The 13818-nt window shown below is 42.2% G+C and overlaps 1 protein-coding gene across 2 annotated transcripts in view; it reads left to right on the top strand.

Moving 5' to 3' along the window:
• The first annotated feature begins 1185 nt into the window (after positions 1 to 1185).
• The window catches only part of IDE (insulin degrading enzyme), an 81701-nt gene continuing 69068 nt past the window's right edge, over positions 1186 to 13818 (top strand). Inside the window, exon 1 of one of the 2 annotated variants that reach the window (XM_063307388.1) lies at positions 1186 to 1340. The gene's annotated coding sequence lies outside the window, so the exon portion shown is untranslated. Of the gene's footprint in view, positions 1341 to 1796; positions 1874 to 13818 lie in introns of those variants that run through there. The other variant, XM_063307387.1, reaches the window with a different exon arrangement.

Raw genomic sequence — 13818 nt, 5'->3', positions numbered from 1 at the left:
AGTCATCTTTGCTCAGCAGTGACTCAGAACAAAAGTGTAGATGAGCAGTGGGTACAACAAATCTTATGCTGGAATTATTCAGAGCCAACTCAAGGGGTGGATGGTGCTTTAATTCACTAGTGGGGAAAGACCCTTTTTGGAGAGAGAGATCCAAAATCTCCTAAGGCTTCTGGAATGCTCCCCTGGAGACTGCAACATTGCAGCCTAAAATTTCTTGAACTATCTGTGCTCACGAGGTTCAATTTGTTAATAAAATAATTGTTAATTACTTGTATAAAGTTAAAAAAAGTTTTAAGGCTGTGTTAAAAACCTTCCTACTGCTTTTGTAAGATTCTTGATCCTTCCACAGATTGTCTTGTGAAGACATTAGCTCTTTGTGAAACATTGCCTGTATGTTCAGTTGTTTGGGCTTAATTGTGCTTGGAATATTCATCCATGTTCAAGTCAAATTCTGTAAAAAACCTAAAATTCAGGACCAGATTCTATTTGGCATGTTTTAGAAGCATATCATTTGACTGGAGTTGGTTATTTGATTCACTCCAGTTCTCATTATATGAATAATAGTATGCATGGGAAACTATGCACAATGATTCATTGTTTCTATTAATTCACAAAAGTGAACAAGAAACTTTACCTAAGCTCATGTCATTCAGGCTGGCTGTGCAGATTTCAAAGCCAAACATTTAATAATCGTCATCTGAAATTGCAAACCTGTGAACTTTATGCTCAGTAGCAGCTTTCATCCCATGTTCTAAGTTGTTATTACAGTATTTCATTTTCCAGAAACTGTTCCTTTTCATTTATTGCATCAGCCCAATGCAATGAAGCACCTTAAACCCAATGACATCTTGACGTTTGCTTAATTCTACACAGGGCTGTTTGAAGGATTCAAGAGAAGGGGTAGCAGCTCAAAAAACAGTTAATTGCCAGCCCCCATCTGGAGCCCACCAGGCCGGTTGAATTAAGTCCCTCCCCATTCCCGTCCGTTGCAGTTCAGCAGATCCGGAGAAAACGGGTGGGAAATCCTAGTAGTCTATTGCCGCTGTCACCGGCGATCACGGCGCTGTAAAACAGCTAATCCTGTTCCAAAACTGAAGGAACGTGGAGTTAGAGTTGGAATTGGGACCTCGAGCTGCTAACACTCCTAAATCAGGACGGGTGTCATCGGGGCCCGTTTCTAGACAGCTGCGCCTTAAGGAGACCTGCGGAAGTAACTTGATCATCTGTGCCTCGCAGCGCCTTCGCCTTTTGTGTTTCGCGGGTACAAGGTCCCCGGGTGATTTTGTGTGTGTATGTTACGCCCTTTACTCGGAAGTAAATCAAGTGACTCGGACTCCTAAGTAAGTGTGCAAAGGGCGGCTGTCTTCGTTCCAGGCATTCTCTATAACGGGATCGCGCGTTCGCTCTCCCTCTTACACACGCACGCACACTTTCCGGAGGAAGGATACAGTCCGGGGGCCTTTGCTCCTTAACTGCAGCCGCAACAGGCGCTGCTCGGGCACTACCAGGGGGGCTCCTTCGGCTGCAGCTGCCCCTCGCTGCTCCTGCCAGCGCCGCGCGCCCGCTTCCCCAAGCCGGCTCCCTTTCCACCCCGAGGGAGGAGCACTTCTCGGCGTCAGGTAGGATCCTCCGAGCGCCTCCAGGCCTCCGTCGGGGAGAGAAAATGGCGCCTCCGCCGACCGGAGATCTGCTGGGCGCCTCTTTCTGCTAAGGGAGGGGCGGCCGGGGAAGTAGGCCGGCTCTGGGGCAGCGGGCAGGGCCCGGAGATGCTGCAGCGGCTCTCCCGGCTTATTGCTCTCCGGGCCTCCCCGCGGCCGCTTCCCTCGCCGCGCCGGTGTTTCCTACGACAGCAGCAGCGCCTCTTCCTTCCCGGGTACCGCCGCGGCGGGGGGCCGGGGGTTGGGGGCCGGCGGGTGCCTCCGGTTGCGTAAGCGGGGGGTCGGAACGCTAGAGACCTCTCGCGCCTCCTCTCTCGCCCGCTCCCCGGGTTGTGTAACTGACGCTCCGGTTGTGTGATAGTCCAGCCCTGCTTGGAAAGGGGTGAATCAGCGTGAATGCGAATTCTCTTACGAGGGAGACGGGAAGAGATCGCCCCCCGCCCCGTGGTGAAATGCTTAACAGGGAGTTGGGGGCGGCCGTCGGCCCTCGCCCCGTCGCCGTCCCCCGAGAAGGGATTCTCTGCGGACAAAATGGGTGGGATGCCATGGAGGCAAGGTCGGTGGGCGGATACTAACCGCGCCGTGTATTTACACCGCGGCGGAAGAAGTTGTAGGGACGGTACAAGTGAAAAACCAAACGCCCGTCCTCAACGCGTTCAAGTCGATTCTCTGCTTCCTTGCCCGGAGTCACATTTTGTGGGAGGAAGCTAACGTCATGCTGAGTCGAAACAGGGTTACTGAGAAGAACTTAGCCAGCAAGCATCAGATTTCGTTGTTTTACTGTTTTCTTTCCTTCCTTTTAGTTTTGTAGGAAGGTGTAGATATTTAGATTTCTTTTACCTCAGAATCATGGTTAAATGTTGAGGTAAAAGACCTGAAAGTCTCCTCTTTTGTTTTCTGTTTCTAGAAAATACAGTGTGGAAGTGAATCTGGTTTTCCAGACAAGAGTTTTGCTATTCTTTTTCTAATTTGTTATACTTCTCCTTAGAGTATGTGCAGTAGTTTTGTATGCGTTGGTAATGTTAATTATTTACCTGTAGAGTGGATAGAAAATATTGCTTCATGGTGTACTTATCTGATATTGGCTCACTTTATTGAAGAGTGAACTCCAATACTTGTATGTCTCTCACATAAGGTTAAATGCATAGTTTGGACACTTTCCAAACTACTTAAAAGGAAGTAAAACAGTTAAAAATTGTTAATTTAACTTTACATATGTTAGGAATATACAGGACATTTTTATTTACATTACTTACAATAACACTTCAGCTATCCTTCATTTTGAAGAATGTTGTACCTTTGTTTATACCTGTACTCAGTTTTGTAATCTGTTCAGAGAACTCCAGTGACTGGACAGATTAAAATATAAATAAAATATGTCAGTGCTGCTCTGAAGCAAATTTTAAGAAGTAAGTCTTATTAAATTGGGTGGGATTGTGATCATAAACTTACACTGGAGTCCACTTTAAGCACCCTTTGAATAAGGTGGTTGTGGAGCCTTATCAGTGGCTTGTTATGTGGGATATTGTTGTCCAAATGCTCTACAGTAGTTTCTTTATTATTTTTCTGTTTTAAACTATAAGCCACCCAGAATCATTCTGGAATTGGGCGGCCTCCAGATCCAATAAGTATTATTACTAAGTGCTGACAGTTTGAATTACTGTATGTTTAAATGCTAGAATTTGGCCTATTTGAATTCTTACTTGAATACAACAATGGCTGCACATTGGTTAAGAGTAATAAAAGAATAGAAAATTAGGAAGTTAGTTTATTCTTAGTAGAGTGAAAATAGGGAAAATAGAAATGGCATCAAACAAAAGTGCATAGCCTGAGATTGAAGATATAAAACTACATGGTATTCTAATACATGTAAAGAAGCTGTGTTGAATTTGGTGAATTACAAATAAATATATATTACACTGGATTGCAGAAAATTCATTTTGTCATGCACCAAAAATCTGAAGGTTAAAATTGTGTTATTTGTAGGGAGTAGAAAACAAGTGCAGGTCTGATAATCTGTTAGTGAAATATTCTGAATGTGTAATTACCAAGGAGTTGCCAAAAATAATTAACTTGATCCCACCCATAGTTAAGTATGGATTAATAACATTGGGTTTAATTACACTTAACATTGCATGTTGAAAGCAGTAGCAGGCTTCTTCTGATACTTTTTCTTATGACATAAACATATTGCAACTGTAGTCCACCAAGTCTTATGCCACTATAAATTAATGTTGACGAGGGATAGGAAAGCTGTGGTCCAGATATTTCTGAGTTAAAATTCTCAGGAGCTCTGGAAAGCATTGCTGATGTTAAGAGAGGCTGGGAGTTGTCTTTGAGAAATATTTGGTAGGTCATAAGTTAATCGCTCCTGCGAAAATACCACAAGATTGTCTTGTGTTTTTTGACATATGTAGAAGTGCTCAGGTGCTTCAAATGTCTGTTCTTGGTCAGCCAGGACAGAATCCTGATAGGTTGCTGGAATATTGCAGGCCACAGCTAATGACAAGCATTTGTTCAGTTTAATATTTTGGTAATACTGTATGAAAATGCAGGTGTTGAATTGGGAGGTGAAAACACTAGTACTACTTGAAAACATTCTAGCTAAACTATACTAAGTTATTGAAACTGGGGAGCTGATGTTCAGCTTAGGTGAACAACTGAACTGGATGTGTTGGCACCTTGGGGCTGTCCGGAGGGGTGTCACACAGGTTTGGAGTTCTCTGTTGTGTCAGAGTATGTGATCCTAGCATGATGATCTTGAGTTGCAGAGGGATACATTCCAGTTGCGTGTTGCAAAGTTCCTAGTAGTAGAAGTAGTTCTTTGGTAGAAGTGGCAAAAGGAGACAAGTTCCCCTTAATTGGATTTATTTGGGTGGATTCTGGGCAGCCATCTGTGAGGGATGCTTTTGTTTGAATTCTTGAAGTTGGAGGGAGGTTGGATTTGGTGGCTTAGATCAGGGTTTCTCAGCCAGGGTTCCATGGAACCTAGGGTTCCACGAGGAGTTTCCTGGGAGATCACAATTTATTTTAAAAATTATCTCAGTTTTGAGCAACTTCACATTAAAGAGGTAAGCTTCATTCTTTATTTTCAGTTTAAGAACACTGTTAATGCATATATACAGGCCTACACGTGAAACAAATATAATAATTTTGTGACTTCTGGCCTATATTTGAGCCTGAATGTGCAGGGGTTCCCCAAGGCCTGAAAAATATTCAAGGGTTCCTCCAGGGTCAAAAGATTGAGAAAGGCTGGCTTAGATACTGTAACCTGTTCTGTCTTTCTAATAATGAGACTACATTATAGCTTAATGTGATATATGGACCTAATCTGGAGTTGATATTTTTCATCCTAGTTACTAGCTAGTACATATAGCCAATATTCATATGATGAGAAGTAATAGATTACTCATTTATTTCCCACCTCTCTATATTTTTGATCTATTTATTTCTTTGTTTTATAATTCAAAGGAACAACTGTTGTTGCCAAGAGAAGATGCTTCTTAATTCTTCTCTCTACTTTTTCAAAACCATGGGGACTTTGGTATTTTAGTGGCTCCTTTATACATCCTTCCCCTTTTTGTACTTGGTCAACCAAATTTCATTTCAGACTCTTCTGTGTATCCCGGTAACATACAAATCATAAATATTACACAAGATGCTATATTTCAAAAGTGACATTGAGTTGTGGCTATAGACAATAATCTAACATCTGGAAAAATAAAGGAAAAAATCACCTTTGATCAAGGGAATTGAAATCACACATCATCACAAGTTGGCCCCCGATAGAGTCTACAAGTCTTAGATGCTTATTGTAAGGAAGAAAAACTATAAATTATAATAAAACAAAAGTGGTTGTATTTACAAAACAATGCCCTAATGTCCCTCATAAATTGAAAATTAATCAAATTGAGCAAATTTTGAGGAAGACTTTTAGGTACTTAGGAATTGTGTTCCAGTCCTCTGATATTTGGAAAGAGCAAGAAAAAACTATCTCACCTTGTGCCAACCACCATGGAAACAATTATGTCCCTGCTGCAATTACACTTTTTTGGACCTAATATTCTATGGTGCCCAAAATTTGTGCCTATAATGATGTAAAAAATTTGGAGGTGATCCAGTCCAAGTTCTTAAGAACAATGCTTTACCTCCTTCACTACATTTCCAGTGCAAGCTTGAGGCTGTAGCTAGATTGCATGTAAGTCAAGGTTTGCATGATGATCTGCTGATTAAAATACTGGTAAAAACTAATTTTGAGGGAGAGATCTCTATCCCAGCTAATCCTTGTACATAAGTTCGACTCCTCTTGGGGAAAAAAGTATAGCCTTAGTCTTACACTTTTAAGATTCAGCTCAATAACTGATAATGTCTGAGAGGGCTGTTTTGAGAGTTTAAGCAATGTATCCTAGATCTAGACTTACAGAAGGACAGCAATAGAAGCTCTCGCATTGTAACATTGGCCTCTAGAGAACGCCTTTAGATATCCCTAAGTATTTATAAATACCCTTTCTTTCCTTCACAGAAAAGCTTTTCTTCTCACCAGACTCAATGCTTTGTTATCAGGGTTTCTGGAGGGGAGTCTTCCGTGTCAGGAGTGAATCTGTCTTTGCATGGAGGGTGTTGAAAAACCACTTTTTATGGCTTTCCAAAAAATGTAGTTAGCAGGGAATGGTCTGGATCTTGAGGGGTAAGTTGTTGTTGTTCTGTTCAGAGTAAGGACCAACCAGGGTAAGAAGAAATATACTTTATTTACACAATATGAATTATTTACAAGAAGGAAACTGAGTTCAAGTTTCACTCAGGCTTCAGTCTCTCAGCTCCAGCTTGGCAACCAGGCTGGGCAAGGTGTGACAAAAGGTCCCTGGGGTCCACTGTAGCATGTGGTAAGGTGACAGAGTGAGGTTCAGGAGTAGAGCACAATGAGGTGGCATGGCAAGGCTTTGCTGTGGATTGCAGGGAAGTAACGAGGTGAGATTCTGTTGCTGGGCATGACAAGGCTGTACTGCAAGGTTCCTCTACTGGACACAACAAGGCAAGGCAGGGCTCCACAGCTGGATGCAGCAAGGCAAGGCTCCGTGGCTGGACACGGCAAGGCTAAGCAAGGCTCCATGGCTGGATGCGGCAAGGCAAGGCTTCGTTTCCGGGCAAGGCAAGGCTTCACTTCCAAACATGGCAAGGCAAGGCTTCATTTCTGAACGTGGCAAGGCAAGGCTTCGTTTCCAAATGCGGCAAGGCAAGGCTCTACTGCTGAGCATGGCAAGGCAGCAAGGCAAGACTCCTCGTCTAGACGTGGCAAGGCAAGGCAAGGCTCTGCAGATGAGCGCGGCAAGGCAAGGCTCGGAGTCCGGGTTCTCGGGGGTGGAAGGCACTGCTTCAGGCGTTGTCGATTCGTCGACTGGTTCAGGCTCCAGTGAAGATCCCAATGAACAGTTGTCTCTGGCAACCTGTTCCTTGTGCTGGCGCCTTTTTATTTTGTCTCCTTCCCACCGTTTTTTTATCAGGGGCCAATCGGGCTTCCTTCTGCTTGGCACGTTTTTCAGCTCTCCTTTCGCTTGCACTCATAGGCAGTGGCGACTCTGCCCCTTGATTCCCACCAATCAGTGGCTCTAGATCTTCCCGCCTTGCTGAGTCATTCTCTGCTTCAATTTTCCTGCCCTGGATATTCCCAATGGTCAACTCCCCCTCCTCTGTGTCGGAGTCAGACTGCATTCTGGCAGTTCCAAAGAGGAGAGATTATCACTAAAAAGTCTCAAGTGCCTGGTCCTTGATGATAGCATTCCCTTAGTGATGAGAACCTCAGCAAGCCCATCTCACATAGATTTTACTAGACAGGCAGATTCAACTTGTAGAAGGTGGTCATGAAGATATCCAGATTCTGAGCCATGTGTTGACTGGTTAGCCATTGCAAAGGTGATTGGCATACTGGCCAACAAGAATGCCAACTGGTAATCACAAGTCACCGTGCTTTTCTGTGTCTACTGGTATGGTACCCATCTGTAATTTTCTTATTTGCTTTTTATGGTTGGCCAGCCTTTGGTCACATGAGCACACTTAAACGTGATTGTGTAACAGTGTAACATGGTTCATACATTCTGTTAAGCCATAATGTGACTTTTGGTTTTGGCAATATATAATGTATGAATTCAGCCATTATTATTTGTAAACCATGGTTTATTTGTAAATCATTATATGTAATATCTGTCCACTGTCTGATTTAACAATGAAGCTTAGCACAGTGTGTGGACTCTACCAGTAAAGTTTACATGAGTAAAATGTAATACGTTGATAAAACTGAATGTAACACAAGTATATCTGGCATTTAAGTGAAACTAACTTTTATAGAAAGAGTCAATATGATGCAGAAGCAGTCAATATAATGCAGAAAATTGTCCTCTTATGGAATACAGAGTCATCTTATAAAATTGAGGGGGATAGGTAGTGGATTTTGAAGTGGATTTTATTGATTGATTGATTGATTGAATTTTACCACTGCCCATCTCCCCCACAAAGGAGGGACTCTGGGCGGCTTACAATAAAACAAAATTTAGTGACTCATAAATACAATATAATATAGATAGATGGTAAAAAATATAAAACATAATACAAATCCAGATGGCTAAGAGTTATATCTCAATCCGTGAGTATAAAGGCCCTTCTAGGGTCCTAGCCATCCCGACATGTGACTGTCCCCCTTCCTGCTCCAGGCATGATGACAGGACCAGGTTTTTAGTTGTTTACGGAAGTCCAGTAAAGAGGGGGCTTGTCTCACCTCTGGGGGAAGCATGTTCCAGAGGGTGAGAGCTACCACAGAGAAGGCCCGTTTCTTGGACCCCGCCATCTCCGCATGACCGGGTGGGGCGGGCTGATGTGATGGGGATGAGATGGTCCCTCAGGTAACCTGGACCCATGCCATGTAGGGCTTTAAAGGTGATAACCAACACCTTGAATTGGACCCGGAAGCAAACTGGGAGCCAGTGCAGCTCATGCAACAAAGGTGTTACATGTGCCTGCCCTGGGGCACCTAAAATTGCCAGCACGGCTGCATTCTGGACCAGTTGTAGCTTCCGGATATTCTTCAAGGGTAGCCCCATGTAGAACGCATTACAGTAGTCTATATGGGAGATGACCAGAGCATGAGTGACCATTCGAAGGGCCTCTCGATCCAGGAAAGGTCATAACTGGTGCACAACATGAAGTTGAGCAAAGGCCCTTCTTTGAGCAGGAGTCGTGAGTCCAGGAGGACCCCCAGGTTATGCACCAGGTCTGTCTGGGGCAGTGCAATCCCATCCAGAACCAAAGATGACAGCTTCCCAGATACAGAGGAGCCATTAATCCACAGCCGCTCTGTCTTACCAGGGTTCAGCTGAAGCCTGTTGTTCCCCATCCAGGCCCCCACAGCCCCCAAGCACCTAGAGAGGATGGTCACAGCATCACTTACTCCACCTGGGATGGAGATGTATAATTGAGTATCATCAGCATACTGATGATACCTCATCCCATGGTGACGGATGATCTCACCCAGCGGTTTCATGTAGATGTTAAAAAGGAATATTAGGGTATTGAAATATTGGAATATTGGATATTGGGGAAGGGAGAAGAAAAATGGTATAAGAAAGAATGGAAGAAAAAGAATGAGTTAAGTTTGGAAAAGAGGTTGATAGGATTTGAGATAATAGACTAGGGACAGAATTGGAAAATATAAAATATTTTTCTTTTTGCATCAGAAATGATTGCAGGTCACTGATAGCTTTCTATTTATGGCCTGCTTTTTGTCTAGATGACCATAATGAAGGCCAAAACATAGCCTTCTCTCACTTCCTCAATTGTGGACTTTGTTTCCTAAATTATTGATAAATATCCTATAAAATAAGTGGTTGAAATCCTACAGAGAAGGCTATTGTAAATAGTGTCCCCGTGGTTGGTTGGTTGAGTGGAACACAAGGTCAGAAGACACCGAGGCAGAGAAAGCATGCAGAGTGTGGCTCCTGGAATTATTTCCAATCCCTTAATAGCAGCACTCCTTTAAGTTATGTGATCAGGAGACTGTAAGTTTAAGAATGGTACGGTTGGTAGCATTCATAGCTGTTGTCTAATTGCCTTCCATAGGGAAGCATTGGGGATTTTTTTTCCCCCTGGAATGTTTTTCTTTGCAGTCCTCAGCTGGATCTGCCCCATTTTTAACTGGATCTTGCCAGCTTCTTCTGCTGTATCACACTTGGTCCTGTCCTGTTTTTGGAGAGTATCCTGCTGAGGAACGAAGTTTCAAGCCCCTTTAGAGAGGTAGTTAGGATTTCCCAGAAAAGATACAATTTTCATTAAAACCTATTAAGTGCTGTCGTTATCCAAGGATTTAAGCTGCTGTAAATAAAAGATCAAATCACCTACTAATGCAATATTTGTTCCAGTAGAATTATGAATACCAAGTGTCCTGGTTTATATTATAGTGGCTTATGTCAGTGATTCTTTTTAACAGCTGCAAAGCAGGTAGGAATATAAAAGATGTAGCTTTCTCAGTGCTGTATCTGCATGCTTGGAGAATCTGCACAAGTTGAATTTCTGTCGGTTCAAAAACTCTTAAATAGACCTATCCTGTGCTGAGAAAAAAGGTAGAAAGTGTCTTGCCCTGAAAGCCTATTCATATATTCAGTTTAGATGCAAGAAAAGCAGCAGTGCAAATTATTATTATTATTATTATTAACATGCCACCTGACTCCTTGCAACTTTGGGCTGTTTAGAAATTGTTTAAAACAAAAACAAAACAAACAAAAATGAATAAAGATGACAAAAATAACAAAACCAGATGAAAACAGAAAAACAGCCCACACGATCTAAGGGGACTTCAGTCACTCTCGCCAAAGTCCTGGGCAAAGAGCCAAGTCTTCAGAGCCTTTCATAATACCAGTAGGATGGGGCTGTTTGAATCTTGGGTGGAACCCCATTACAGAGGACAGGCGCTGCTATAGAGATGGCATGCTCCTGGGGTCCTAATAGATGGCATTGTTTAATTAAAGGAACCTAGAGTGCGCCAACCCTGTCAGATCTAATTAGGCAGGCAGATACTATTAGAAACAGGTTGTCCCTCAAGTTAGCAGGCCCTATGCCATGAAGGGTCTTATGGGTAATCACCAGCACCTTTAATCACACCCGGAAGCAAACTGGCAACCAGTACAGCTCACAAAGGAAAGGCGTTACATGACTATACTTAGGCATTTCCATCACTGCTCATGCTGCTGCATTCTGGACCAGTTGAAACTTCTGGGTGGTCTTCAATGGCAGCCCCATGTAGAGTCCATTGCAGTAGTCAAGCTGGGAGGTGACCAGGGCATGAGTGGCCATTTGAGGGGCCCTCTGATCTAGGAAAAGGTGCAGCTGGTGCACCAGATGAAGCGCTGCAAAGGCCTTCCTGGTCACAGCTGCCACCTGCTTATCAAGCAGGAGCTATGAGTCCAGGAAGGGGCTCAAATTGCACACCACCCTTGAATGAGGAAGTGCCACCCCATCCAAGGTCAGAGATGGAATATCCCCAGATCCAAACAGCCTGAACACTTACAGCTATTCAGTAGGATTGAGTCAGAGATGGTTCCTTGCCATGTAAACCTGCATAGACTCTTGTCACTGGGACAAAACCTAGACAATCTCACTTGGCTAGTCTAGGTTCAAAAGACATAATTGGGTATCATCAGGGTACTGATGATACCAAACCTCAAACTAGCAGATGATCTCACCCAGCGGTTTCATGCAGATGTTGAAAAAGAGGAAAAAGAGAATAGAACCCTGCGGTGTCCCACAAAGGAGGGTCTGGAAACACTCTCTCCCCCTAACCAACACTGATTGGAACTGCCCCTGGAGAAAGGAAGAGAACCACTAAAACAGGGTCCCCAATTCCCAGCCCATGGAGCTGTCTCAGAAGGATACCATGGTCAGTGTTATCGAAAGCTGTCGAGAGATCAGGGAGCACAAGGATGGATGCAGCACTGCCATCCTACCTCCACCACAGATCATCTGCAAGCATGACCAAAGCTGTCTCAATATTAAATCCCAGCCTGAAACCTGACCAAAATGGGTCTAGATAATCTGTCTTCTCCAGGGTTTTCCAGCTGCAGACTGATCTTCCCCGGAAAGGAAAAGTTGGAGACTGGTTGATAGTTATCAAAAACCGTTGGGTCCAAGGATGGCCTCTTGAGCATGTGACTTCTGCTTTTCATAAAATGTGCCAAATAATGTTCACAGAATTTATATTGAGATTAACGAATTCTAAAATGCGTAATTCCCTGCTTCCACATAATATTTAAACCAGAATTAAATCAGAGTTTGTTAATACAATTTTTTATATTTTATTTTTACTTAGAATTTTTACTTAGAAAAATGTTCAAGCAGTGTCAGTCTTAAAGTTTAGTGAGATGGTTTCATTTAATTTCCTAAGCAATACTGATTGCTAGATACTGTGGTTCAGAAACACAACTGAACATAGACCTATACAATTTCAGTGTAATAGCTTACAGATTTAAATTACAAATATTTGTATGTGTATGTGTATGTGTATATATATATATATAGATATATATATAGATATATATCTCAAATACTTGTATAAGGACATGAATGATGCTGTAGCAGTACATAGTCTGGATGTATAATTGAGAATGGATATGAGTAGATGCTTTTCAAGTATGATGAATCTTGTATATTGCTGTAAGTAGTATCAGAAAGTTGGCATTAAATTAGTACTTTCAGCAGATTGATATGCTGGTGAGACAGATACTCTCAGTACTGAGAAAGAAATTAGTATTTATTGGCTGACATGGCACAAATCTCTTATTTTAGGAAAGATATCATAAATTCAATATCCACCTTCAGAAGAATCTTTTCCAAGATTAGCAGGGAGTTTGTAGTAGAAGGACTGGTATTTAGGAGAAGGACTCTAATTTAATTTGATAAAATTGCGAGTTTCATGAAATGCTCCCAAACTTTGAACTCTGGTTTCCATTTAAGCCAAGATAATGGCTTTTATGTGCAATATTGGCTTCAGTAGACATTGTATGTAGTTTTGTCAACTTCAGGAATTTCTCACCGGCAATTTAACTTCTGCTCACAATGTATATAGTCTTCTATGTTTTATTAATTGAAGGCTTGTTTTAATTAAAAAATGAGGTTTACATACAGGTTGAAAGATGCCATATGTATCCCATCAGCAGATTCTTTTGCCAGACTTGAGAATGTCAGCATTCAGAGGTCAGTCTTCTAAGACAATATCTGATGGATTGTCTGTAGCTATAGGATACATAGGGCAAAGCCCAGGATTTCATTTTTTTAAACAAATGCTTTTCCCTTGGTTTATTTTTTAAAGCAACTGAAGGAACACCATTCTGGTGGCTGACTCTGGGAAGGTTTGGCTTCTCTCCTCTATCTTTTGCTTTAACTCCATTTTCTGGATATTTATTTAAAACATTTGTATACAACTTTTATTCAGCTTTGTGTGCTTTACATTTAAAAGAAGCACTTTAGAGAACTGAAAATCACAATAATAAGAATTCAACAGCAATGAAATCTGTTTTATTACACATCTGCCATCCGTAATAAAAGTTAATTCCTTGGCCATCAAATTCATTTTTTATACATGCATTTACTCCAGAATACTCTCAGACCCACATTTTCTGATCTTGTTGGTAAGACTTCCCAGTTTTTTTTATAGTAGTATAAGTTAGTTGGCTTTAATTTACAGCACTAAAGAAATAATAAGTAGGGCTTAATACCAGTGTGAATGAGAAGTGGCGCTGGCTACCAGAAAAGGTTTGGACCAGTTCATGGAAGTCATGGGGATCAATGGCTATTAATCTTGATGGCAGATGGCCTCTGAAGGTAGGTGGTTGCCACTGTGAGAACAGACTATTGGACTAGATGGGCCAGGGGTCCAGTCTAGCAGGGCACTGTACGTTCTTAACATTCATAAAGACAGATAGCTCATGAGGGAGTATGTTGGATCCAAGCTATGAAGGGTTTAAAATAAATATCTTCAACTTGGTTGAGAGCAGAAGTCCACAATTGTTGTAAAATTAATTGTACATGTTCTTACCTCTAGTTTTTCATCAGGAAATTAAATTAGTTGTATTCTGCGCTGGCTGCAGCTTTTGAGCTGGTTCCATGATCCTCAGTGTTTGAA

The sequence above is a fragment of the Candoia aspera genome, chromosome 6 (genome assembly GCF_035149785.1).
Source record: "Candoia aspera isolate rCanAsp1 chromosome 6, rCanAsp1.hap2, whole genome shotgun sequence".
Classification (NCBI taxonomy): domain Eukaryota; kingdom Metazoa; phylum Chordata; class Lepidosauria; order Squamata; family Boidae; genus Candoia; species Candoia aspera.
The sequence above is the reverse complement of the archived record's forward strand: the minus strand, read 5'-3'. Positions and strand labels throughout refer to the sequence as shown.